This window comes from Balaenoptera borealis (genome assembly GCF_965194805.1).
Source record: "Balaenoptera borealis genome assembly, chromosome: 14".
NCBI lineage: Eukaryota > Metazoa > Chordata > Mammalia > Artiodactyla > Balaenopteridae > Balaenoptera > Balaenoptera borealis.
In genome coordinates, this window is record NC_138875.1 from 14,994,512 (window position 1) to 15,007,127 (window position 12,616).

Consider the following 12,616-nt stretch of genomic DNA (forward strand, 5'->3'; position numbering starts at 1 on the left):
AATGGATAAACAGCAAGGTCCTACTGTATAGCACAGGGAACTATATTCAGTATCCTATGATAAACCATAATGGAAAAGAATATTAAAAAGAATGTCAATATGTGTATAACTGAATCGATTGGCTGTGCAACAGAAATTAACACGACATTGTAAATCAACTATACTTCAATAAAAAATGATAATGAAATTTTTTAAAAAAATTAATCACAAGGGAGAAGACTCAAATAAAAACAGAAATGAAAAAGAAGTTACAACGGGCACCACAGAAATACAAAGGATCATAAGAGACTACTACAAGCAACTATACACCAATAAAATAGACAACCTAGAAGAAATGGACAAATTCTTAGAAAGGTACAACCTTCTAAGACTGAACCAGGAAGAAATAGAAAATATGAACAGATTAATCACAAGTATTGAAATTGAAACTGTGATTTAAAAACTTCCAACAAACAAAAGTCCAGGACCAGATGGCTTCACAGGCGAATTCTATCAAACATTTGGAGAAGAGTTAACACGTATCCTGCTGAAACTCTTCCAAAAAATTGCAGAAGACAGAACACTCCCAAGCTCATTCCACAAGGCCACCATCACCCTGATACTAAAAACCAAAAATATTACCAAAAAAAGAAAATTACAGGCCAATATCACTAATGAACATAGACACAAATATCCTCAACAAAATACTAACAAACCAAATCCAACAACACATTAAGAGGATCATACACCATGATCAAGTCAGATTTATCCCAGGGATGCAAGGTTTCTTCAAGATACGCCAATCAATAATGTGATATACCACATTAACAAACTGAAGAATAGAAACCATATGATCATTTCAATAGATGCAGAAAAAGCTTTTGACAAAATTCAACACCTATTTATGATAAAAACTCTCCAGAAACTGGGCACAGAGGAAATTTATCTCAATATAATAAAGGCCATATACGACAAACACACAGCAAACATCATTCTCAATGGTGAAAGCTGAAAGCATTTCCTCTATGATCAGGAAAAAGACAAGGATGTCCACTCTCACCACTCTTATTCAACATAGTTTTGGAAGTCCTAGCCACCAGCAATCAGAAAAGAAAAAGAAATAAAAGGAATCTAAATTGGAAAAGAAGTTAAACCATCACTATTTGCAGATGGCATAACTCTATACATAGAAAATCCTAAAGATGCTACCAGAAAACTACTAGAGCTCATCAATGAATTTGGTAAAGTTGCAGGACACAAAATTAATACACAGAAATCTTTTGCATTCCTATATACTAACAATGAAAGATCAGAAAGAGAAATTGAGGAAACAATCCGATTTACCATTGCATCAAAAAGAATAAAATACCTAGGAATAAACCTACCCCAGGAGGCAAAAGACCTGTACTCAGAAAACTATAAGACACTGATGAAAGAAATCAAAGATGACACAAACAGATGGATACCATGTTCTTGGATTGGAAGAATCAATATTGTGAAAATGACTATACTACCCAAAGCAATCTACAGATTCAGTGCAATCCCTATCAAATTACCAATGGCATTTTTCACAGAATTAGAACAAAATATTTTACAATTTGTATGGAAACACAAAAGACCCCAAATAGCCAAAGCAACCTTAAGATAAACAGAGCTGGAGGAATCAGGCTCCCTGACTTCAGTCTATACTACAAAGCTACAGTAAGCAAAACAGTATGATACTGGCACAAAAACAGAAATATAGATCAATGGAACAGGATAGAAAGCCCAGATATAAACCCAAGCACCTATGGTCACCTAATCTATGACGAAGGAGGCAAGAATATACAATGGAGAAAAGACAGTCTCTTCAATAAGTGATGCTGAGAAAACTGGACAGCTACATGTAAAAGAATGAAATTAGAACACTCCCTAACACCATACACAAAAATAAACTCAAAATGATTAAAGACCTAAATGTAAGGCCAGATACTATAAAACTCTTAGAGGAAAACATAGGCAGAACGCTCTCTGACATAAATTGTAACAAGATGTTTTGTGATCCACCTCATAGAGTAATGAAAATAAAAACAAAAATGAAAAAATAGGACCTAATGAAACTTAAAAGCTTTTGCACAGCAAAGGAAACCATAAACAAAATGAAAAGACAACCCTCAGAATGGGAGAAAATATTTGCAAACGAAGCAACAGACAAGGGGTTAATCTCCAAAATATACAAACAGCTGATGCAGCTCAATATGAAAAAACAACCCAATCCAAAAATTGGCAGAAGACCTAAATAGACATTTCTCCAAAGAAGACATACAGATGGCCAAAAAGCATATGAAAAGATGCTCAACATCACTAATTATTAGAGAAATGCAAATCAAAACTACAATGAGGTATCACCTCACACGGGTCAGAAAAAGTCTACAAACAGTACATGCTGGAGAGTGTGTGGAGAAAAGGGAACCCTCTTGCACTGTTTGTGGGAATGTAAATTGATACAGCCACTATGGAGAACAATATGGAGGTTCCTTAAAAAACTAAACATAGAACTACTATATGACCCTGCAATCCCACTACTGGGCATATACCCTGAGAAAACCATAATTCAAAACAAGTCATGTACCACAATGTTCATTGCAGCTCTATTTACAATAGCCAGGACATGGAAACAACCTCAATGTCCACTGACAGATATATATGTATCTATATACAATGGAATATTACTCAGCCATCAAAAAAAGAATGAAGTAATGCCATTTGCAGCAACATAGATGGACCTAGAGATGGTCATACTGAGTGAAGTAAGTCAGAGAAAGACAAATATCATATGATATCACTTATATGTGGAATCTAAAAAGATGGTACAAATGAACTTATTTACAAAACAGAAATACAGTCACAGATGTAGAAAACAAACTTATGGTTACCAGGGGGGAAAGCAGAGGTGGGGGGAAGGATAAACTGGTAGATTAGGATTGACATATACACACTACCAGATATAAAATAGGTAACTCATAAGAACCTGCTGTATAGCACAGGGAATTCTTCTCAGTACTTTGTAATGACCTATGTGGGAAAAGAATCTAAACAAGAGTGGATATATGTATAACTGATTCACTTTGCAGTACAGCAGAAACTAATGCAATATTGTAAATCAACGATACGCTAATAAAAAAAATTTTTTTAATAAAAATAATGTAATTTTCCAAAAAAAATTAATCACAGGGACTTAAAGGGGACTTGACACAGTGACCCTGATTTGACTCCACAGGCCCTATCTGGAGAATCAAAATTGGGCCCTATTAGCTTTATCAGAATGCCTGATATTTCTTGTTATAAAAAACAGAACAAACACGAGTGAAGTTGTAGCTCGCCAATTTTCATACAGTTCCTTTCCTAATTTTAACACTAAAAAACAATGGGAGTTTCAAGGGTTAGATTTGGTAGTGACAACGAAGGACACCAGTAGACTGATGGGGGGACTCACTGTTCCTTATTTGAATCCCACGGCAGCACTGCAGAACGTCCTTGGCCTTGGGCTGGTGCACTGACTCCGTGCCCAGAGAAGCGAGCTCTTCACATCAAGTCCTGTCCACCAGCTCACATTGGCATCCTTGACAAGGAAATCCCTGTGTGCAAAGCAAAAGTCATGCACGCTGAGCAGTATCCGTGGCTCAATTCCAAAAAAAACCAAAACAAACCTACTTCTATGTGTGTTCTTCCAAAGTTTAGTTTATGTAATGGGACCGAACTGTTACCAAAAAATAAAATGTATTCAGGTTTGTAAACAACGATGACAAAGTACAGTAGTCAAGGTCCCATGAGCTTTATTGGTATTTTAACTTCCATGTACCATATTCACTTCATTGTAAATCTTCCCCCCCCTTTTTTTTTAATGACTTGTGGAACTAAAAGGTATGTTACAGAAATATTTAGAGATAAGCCAATAAAGTGTATGTTTTAGTCAGCTTTTGCTTTCATCTCTTATTTTCTTGTGTTGTACTGTCTCTCTTATTAAAGAAGGGAATATAAGGGACTTCCCTGGTGGCGCAGTGGTTAAGAATGCACCTGCCAATGCAGGGGACACGGGTTCGATCCCTGGTCCGGGAAGATCCCACATGCCGCGGAGCAACTAAGCCCGTGCGCCACAACTACTGAGCCTGCTCTCTAGAGCCCACGAGCCACAACTACTGAGCCCGCGTGCCACAACTACTGAAGCCCGTGCGCCTAGAGCCCATGTTCCGCAATAAAGAGAAGCCACTGCAATGAGAAGCCGGCACAGTACAATGAAGAGTAGCCCCTGCTCTCTGCAACTAGAGAAAGCCCATGTGCAGCAATGAAGACCCAACGCAGCCAAAAATAAATAAATAAGAAAATAAATTTAAAGTAAATAAAGAAGGGAATATGAATTTCACTTCTTGCCAGGTGATGGGAAGAAAATAATTTCCCTTCAGTAAAGAAATATGAATACCCAGGTATTGTCTGAAGATTTTTTAGTAACTAAAATGACTGGAGACAGCCTAGGAAAGTGTATTTAGCTTTTGGAAATAAACATTATCCTTGGACGTGATCTTGGGAATACAACAAAAAAATGAGCTTCGTTCCCCCCTTACCGGTCAGAAAGAGCAACTGCATAATGCAAAGTGAAACTGCATGTTTTGTAAAGAATCATAATAGCTATTGTTTGTTCAGAGCCTCCTTCACATGAGGTACTGTGCAAGTTTCTTTAAATAGTCACTTAATCTTCACCATGTAAACTGTGTGTGTATTACTCTCTCTACACATAGAAAGGAAATTAAGAGAAATTAAGAAGATCTTTAGCTCATAAAGCTAGTAAGTGGCAAGGCTAATATTTAAACCCTGGTCTATTTGCATCCAAACTAGATGTTTATATCACCCTACTACATGAATATCTAAATTATACATTTATCAAATCTTTGGGCTTCATCCTAAAATCATATCTAAAACCTCAAAAATAAAATTACAAACTTATAGTAGAAAAATTAGATATGAAGGGAACTTTGCATTAGCAAATATTTGAAAAGAAGCTGTCACGGGTAAGGACGTTTTCTCCAGACACTGTAGGGAATATAAAGAGTTATAATCGAGAGTCCTCATCTTCAAGGAGAGGATCAAGGCAAACACAGGATTTATTACAAATGGGATAAGGCAATACAAGTAATAAGTCCTACCAAACATAAGTGGCAAAAATGTATGAGGAGAAAGGATTCATGTGGTCTGAACTGACCGAGACAGACAGATCTCAGGGCAGAAGGGGAACTTACATGTAACTTGAGTGTTACAATGGATGGGAGTCAATTTTAGAGGGTCTTAACCCAGCGGCCATGGGGACAAAGCAAACTTCAAGGAGCATGGAAAGGCCCTGAAACTGTATGTGAATACTTCATGCATCTGAACATTTTTCTAGGAAAGAGCCCATGGTCTTTAGCAGATTCTCAACTCTGTCCATGACTCAGAAGAGGTTAAGAACCACTGTGGTGGAAAGGGAATAGCAGGGGTGGGGGAAAGGTGGAGGGGAGAGATAAATTAGGAGTTTGGGATTAACATATACACACTACTATATATAAAATAAGTAAACAACAAGGACCTACTATATAGCACAGGGAGATATACTCAATATCTTGTAATAACCTATAATGGAAAAGAATCTGAAAAAAGATAGACAGATAGATAGATAGATGGATGTATAACAGAATCACTTTGCTATACACTTGAAACTAACACAAAATTGTAAATGAACTATACTTCAATTTTAAAAAAGAGGAAAAAAATAACTGTGGTGAGAAAGGAGACTTGGAAGGGAGACTTCTAGCTGTGGCAAGACAAAGAAACAAAAGCAAAAGGTGGGTTATTGAACAGTGAGCCCAAGTCCTGCCAGGGTCGGGGGGTTCCCTCCTGCAGAGAAATAAATGGAAGTAGATTGAGCCCATGTCTTAGCAAAACCCAAATTCCAGATCAAGGACTTTGGAAATGATACTTAAGTTTTTGAGGAAGTTCGTTCCATGAGATCTGTGCTCAGGAACAATTCATTGTGTAGTGGTTTCTAAGAAAAGGAGAGTAGATGATTGCTGACATAATCCAATTAACAGGGAAGGCTCCAAGCATAATTTTGTTTAAATGTTTCAAATGTTTCGAGTTTAAATAGCAACAGCAAATGACATATGCTTATATTTCCATCAGATATTTCTCATTTGGTCACTGAAACAATCTTGTTTTACAAGTAGAGTGGATATCCTGATTTTTTGGCTGGAGGAAGTAAAAGATAATCCAATTTAAGGCATAGTTTTGTGCTTAAAACAAAGCCAAAGAGAAAAGCTTAGCATATAAAAGATGCAGTTGAGTATAAACTGCATTAATTTGCTGTGAAACAATGTTTAAAATAACTATGGATCATACAATAACTGTTCTTTGGGAAAAAAATAGAAAATTGATATTAGTAAATAAGAATATAGAAATTACCTATAATCCTATGACCCAGAGGTAACCACTATTTGCCTTTTGACATATTCCTTTCCACACTTATAAAAGTATCTTTATATACATGTATATTTTAAAATAAGAAATATTATAATACATACTGTTTAGTAACTTCCCTTTCCCACTCAAAGATATATCATTTCCATAACTTGAAATATATCTCTCTACCTAATTTTAATGATTACATAGCAAACACTGTAGAGAGAAACTATCATTCCTTTAACTAGTCTACTGTTTTGATGGTTCCTGACCTCATCAATGGTATATAAAGTGATCATTGCAAAGAGCCACCAAAAAGAAATCTTGGTAATAAAAATAGGTTGGTGCTAGAAAAAAATTGCAGCAAACTCTTGACTGTTCTCAAAATTCATATGTGTTACTTTCCTAGGGCTACCATAACAAATTACCACAAACTGCGTGGCTTAAAACCACAGAAGTTTATTCTCTCACGGTTCTGGAGACTAGACGTCTGAGGCCAAGGTACTGGCAAGGCCACGCTCTCTCCAGCAGCTCTAGGGAAGGATCCTTGCCTCTCTCCTCACTTCTGGCAGTGGCCAGCAATCCTGGGCTTGCAGCTTCATCACTCTAATCCCTGCCTCTGTCTTCATAAGGTGTTCCCCTGTGTCACTCTGTCTCTTCACGTGGCATTTTTTTTTTTTCTATGTGTCTCGGTGTCCCAATTTCCTTCACATAAGGAAAGCAGTCATTGGATTTAATGTCTAGCCTAATCCATTATGATCGCATGGTAACTTGATTATATCAGCAAAGATCCTATATCCAAAAAGGTCACATTCACAGGTACCAGGGGTCAGGGCTTCAACATATTTGGACAGATGGGGACAGGGGACACAATGTAACACACAAAACATGCAAACCTTGAAATAAGGGAGTGTTCTAGTCATCACCAGGACATCATATTCTGGACCTGTTCAGCGGCAAAGGAGATCTGAAAACCTTGCAGCAGATAAAACCTCAGAAACGCCCCTCTCAGGGTGGCTCAGGAACTGGGCCAGGGCTGCGTTCACAGGAGGCAGGATCAGTGGGCTGGATGTTAGGGAAGTGGGGACAGGGACCCACCTGCCCTATTTATTCATCCTCTCTGCACACAAAAATCCCATCTATCCCATAAAGTCTAGTCTATAACCCCATCACTTATAACTCATCTTACAGTATGTCTAAATTCCTGTCATATATTCCATCCAGCCTACATCATTTAAATATTTTATTACAACCTGTCTCATCAGATTCTTTAGTTGTCTTATCTCTTCAACAAGCCTGCAGTGTACTTGAGATTAATCGTTGCACCTAAGATTTCTTTGCTCTTCCATGACAGCGGTCATCACAGGGCTGGGTGTTTAGGGAAAATCTGTTGCACATAAAATCCTTATTGAAGAGAACAATTTTTGATTTGACCTGAGAGAGGGTGACACAGCCACAGCATGAGGAGAAGAGCAGGTGACCTGGTGCCCGATCTGTAGAGCCCTCACCCCTGAACTGGGAGGAAATCCAAGTTGCCTCTCCCTTGTATCCATCTTTGACCCACTGCTACTCTTCAAATCTGCTCTCTGCATGTAACTTTTGTCTGCCATTTCTTTTCCCCAAGGAGGATTTTAATCACACATCTCAAGGTTTTATACGGAAGCTGGACCCAGAAAATGCAAAGGGTTGCTGTGAGAACCAGCATCTTTGTGGTCCAAGCCCAGCCTGTGATTTTGCACTCAATTAGCATGCAGGAGGGAAAGGCCTGAGCACTTCAGATATGTCTTCCTAGCCTGCCCACATGGCCACCGTGGAAACCAGACTTCCCCGTGAATGAATAGGCCAGCTGAGATTCACTGAGTCTTGAATACAGCCTGGATTGCTAGTGGAGACCTGCCTAAACTAATTTACAGTCACTATCTGACTCCAGGCCCATGCCTTTCAGCTAACAAGGGCATTAGCTCACAGCACTTGTAAGAACTAAATTCCTTTTTTTTTTTTTAACAGCAATTATGAGAGTGCTAACAAAAAGCTGAGGATTTGGAACATCAAGGTACTTCTTTTACTTTGGAATCACTGTATCTGATTTTCCTCATTGAATTCTAATTTTATGCCATGAATTAAAAAATTGCTTCCTTTCAGAGCACTGAGTAAGAAGGATATGTCTTTACAAATTCTGTGCCTTCTATAAAGAAACATCACTTTCATCTTTCTACTGAATGGGCATAAAGAGGGAAATAATATTTTGAATAATTAAAGGGAACAGTTTGATATAGGTAGCATATAAAAAAAAACCTATTGCTTATAATTAAGTAAACATTGAGGGGAAATCATAAAAAGGGCAAATTTGGCTATAAAATGTACACATCATCTTCCAAGTACATACACAATTAATAGAGAATATTTTGGAATATAAGCATGAAGTCATCTGTTTTTATTTCAACTGAAATCCTCAGCTCATACTGTCCTTGATTTGAGGTTCTGTTTGTTCAAATTACATGTGGAATAGATCTCCATTTAGTATCATCTATGACTATACTACCTGTATTACCTATTAGGGTTGTTCTTGTGCAATGAACAGAAGCCCCCTAGGAAAGCTGGACAGCAGCATGTAAGTCAGTGAAGTTAGAACACACCCTCACACCATACACAAAAATAAACTCAAAATGGCTTAAAGACTTAAATATAAGACATGACACCATAAAACTCCTAGAGGAGAACATAGGCAAAACATTCTCTGACATCAATCATACTAATGTTTTCTTAGGTCAGTCCCCCAAGGCAATAGAAATAAAAGCAAAAATAAACACATGGGACCTAATCACACATAAGCTTTTGCACAGCAAAGGAAACCATAAACAAAATGAAAAGACAAGCTACAGACTGAGAGAAAATGTTTGCAAGCGATGCAATCAACAAGGGCTTAATTTCCTAAATACGCAAACAGCTCATACAACTCAATAATAAGAAAAAACCCAATCAAGAAATGGACAGAAGACCTAAATAGACACTTCTCCAAAGAAGGCATACAGATGGGCAAAAGACACATGAAAAGATGCTTAACATCGCTAATTATTAGAGAAATGCAATTCAAAACTACAATGAGGTACCACCTTTACCAGTCAGAATGGCTAACACCAAAAAGTCTACAAATAACAAATGCTGGAGAGGGTGTGGAGAAAAGGGAGCCCTCCTACACTGTCGGTGGGAATGTAAATTGATACAGCCACTATGGAGAACAGCATGGAGGTCCCTTAAAAAACTAAAGAATTGCCATACGATGCAGCAATCTTACTCCTGGGCATATATTTGGAGAAAAACTCTGATTTGAAAAGGTACACACACCCCAGTGTTCATAGCAGCACTATTTACAATAGCCAAGACATGGAAGCAGCCTTAATTTCCATTGACATTCATAGATAGATAGATAGATAGATCTATAGATAGATAGACCAATAGACAGATATAATGGAATATTACTCAGCCATAGAAAAGAATGAAATAATGCCATTTGCAGCAACATGGATGGATTTGGAGGGCATTATTCTAAGTGAAATAGGTCAAAGACAAATACTGTATGATATCACTTATATGTGGAATCTAAAAATACAGCAAATTAGTGAATATAGCAAAAATAGAAGAAGATTCACAGATACAGAGAAAAAACTAGTGGTTACCAGTGGGGAGAAGGGAAGGGGGGGCAAGATATGAGGAAGGGATTGAGAGGTACAAACTATTATGTACAAAAGTAAGCTACACAAGAGGGAAGAGATATGGGGACATATGTATATGTATAACTGATTCACTTTGTTATAAAGCAGAAACTAACACACCATTGTAAAGCAATTATACTCCAATAAATATGTTAATATATATATATATATATATATATATAGTACAACACAGGGAATATAGCCAATATTTTATACTAACTATAAATGGAGTAAAACCTTTAAAAATGGTGAATCACTATATTGTACACCTGTAATTTATATAATATTGTGTAGCAACGATACTCCAATTTTTTTAAAAAAAGGAAATAAAAGAAAGGTTAGCTTTCCTTGGTTCTGAGGATTTACCCCAGTCACACTGACAACTGTGCCTATAGATTTAGTCATTGAAGACCATTTACTTTTGAAGATGGATCTTACGTATTTCAGGATTGACTTAAGAACTGGGGCAGAGGGATAATGAGTGAGCCAGAAGCAATAAATGAATGGCCATTGATTCCAGAGGAAAATATATGGCTAATTACATTGTGATGAGGAAAAGGAAAATGACGGTATATACCACTCAACACTACAAATGAAACAAAAATTATTTGATTGAATTTTGGAACATGTCTCATAGTTGACTCATCATGTATCAATTTATGGCTTACATTCAGCTTACTCCCAAAGGAAGAGAAAGCTCTTATGTATGTGCATATATATATATATATATATATATATATATATATATATATATATATATATGGAAAGGTCTCCCATGGTCTCCAAATATATACTTGACCATCTACCATGTGAGTAAAACATAGGTGGAAATAAAATACATTTGTAGGTATTTATTTTGCATGTATGTATTTATAAAATATATACACATTTAAAATAAATCTGTATTCTTCTATAGGCATCAAAAGACTCTGGCAAGAGCAATAAGAAATGGGGGAATGGAAATTCAATACATAGAGGCAAGGATGAGAGGGAGACTTCTCACTGTATATTCATTTTATAATTTTGGATATTTGAATTATGTGATTGTGTTACCTATGTTTAAAAGTACAAAATTTTTTAAATATAAATATCTTTATATATTTAAATATGTAATAATAACAAATATACAAAGTAAAAATTTTAACATAAAGCCATATTATAAGAACAAATCATAGAGATGAAAGTACTAAAAAAAAAAAAAAAAAAAAAAAGTTACTGTTTGCTGGCACAAAATTTTACTTGAATTCCCTGGAAGTCGAAGAATGAAGAAAAACAAGATGAGCTACATAACTAGCATTTGTAACCAGAAGCATATTGTCCAATTTCCTCACTAGGAAAGTATGGGCCCCACAGGGCAAAGCCTGGGGATGGGTTCTGAGTACATTAAAATATACAGCTGAGAAAAAATAAAAGTTAGGTAGAATGGTACTTAGCACTTGGCTAAACTGGAACCAAATCGCCCAGAGCCCCTTCCCTATAGGATTTCTTATATTTGGCCAAAAGAAAAATTGAGATTTGGATGCTGGAAGTGAAGTAGCACCCAGACTCCCCAAAGGTCAGTGTAGACAGATGTGGGGAGAGACAAAGCAGAGGTGCTGGTGGGTTCCAGCTTCTCCCCGATGCTCCTCCAATCCAAGTTCATCTCTTCTTCCCACCTGCCAGCCTGCTTATCAACAACCACCCCAGAACCACCACCAGCCACAGAGGCAACAGCCTTCTATTGACCTCACCAGCCCCCCTCCAAGGTCCCATCCCAGCAGCTGGCCCTGCCTGGCTTCCCAGAGTCCTTTGTGAGTTCCAACTTGTCCTCCCAATGCTTCGGAAGAACTGGTTAGAAACTTTTTTTAACCCTCTAACTCCCCCTTTGGATACTTATTTCCCCACCTTTTCCCAGTAAATCTATTCCTAAAAGTCCCTTATTCCATAATCTTCATAGTGGTTCTGCTTCCCTAATTGACAAATACACTGGCCTGGGCAGGGTTAGCGATCCTAAAGCACACATCCAGGTAAGTTTCAGTATAGTGGCCTGAGTATTCAAGTAGGTAAGAATCAGAGAAGAAAGACCCCATGAATGGAGAAACAAGGAGACAAGAAAGAACAAGGAACAGAGGATCAGGCAGACAAGCCAAAAGGCCATCCAGGAGGGAAGCAATTTTTATGGGCAAGTGGGAAACCAACGGACAAGAGACACAGCTCCAACATATGTTGCCACCTTAGCCTGGACCCACAGTGAACACTGCTTCCAAAAGTTAGGTTGAAACTCACAGAAACTTTCTTCCTGCCCATTTCTTATATAAACACCTGATTTCAACCTGAAAGCATCCTATTCTATCATAGTTTGAGTACTTCAATCAGAGACTTCAGTAATTTAATCCAAGAATGTAGATTTCTGTTGATCTAATTTAATAGCGAATTTGAGCTCAGAGGATCCAAGGTCATGGGTTTACTCCTTTTGGTAC

The 12,616-nt window shown here is 37.3% G+C and overlaps 1 long non-coding RNA gene across 1 annotated transcript in view; it reads left to right on the forward strand.

Annotated features, from left to right (window-relative positions):
- Window positions 1-12,616, forward strand: part of LOC309610325 — a 53,433-nt gene that overhangs the window by 22,980 nt on the left and 17,837 nt on the right. The window lies entirely within an intron of this gene.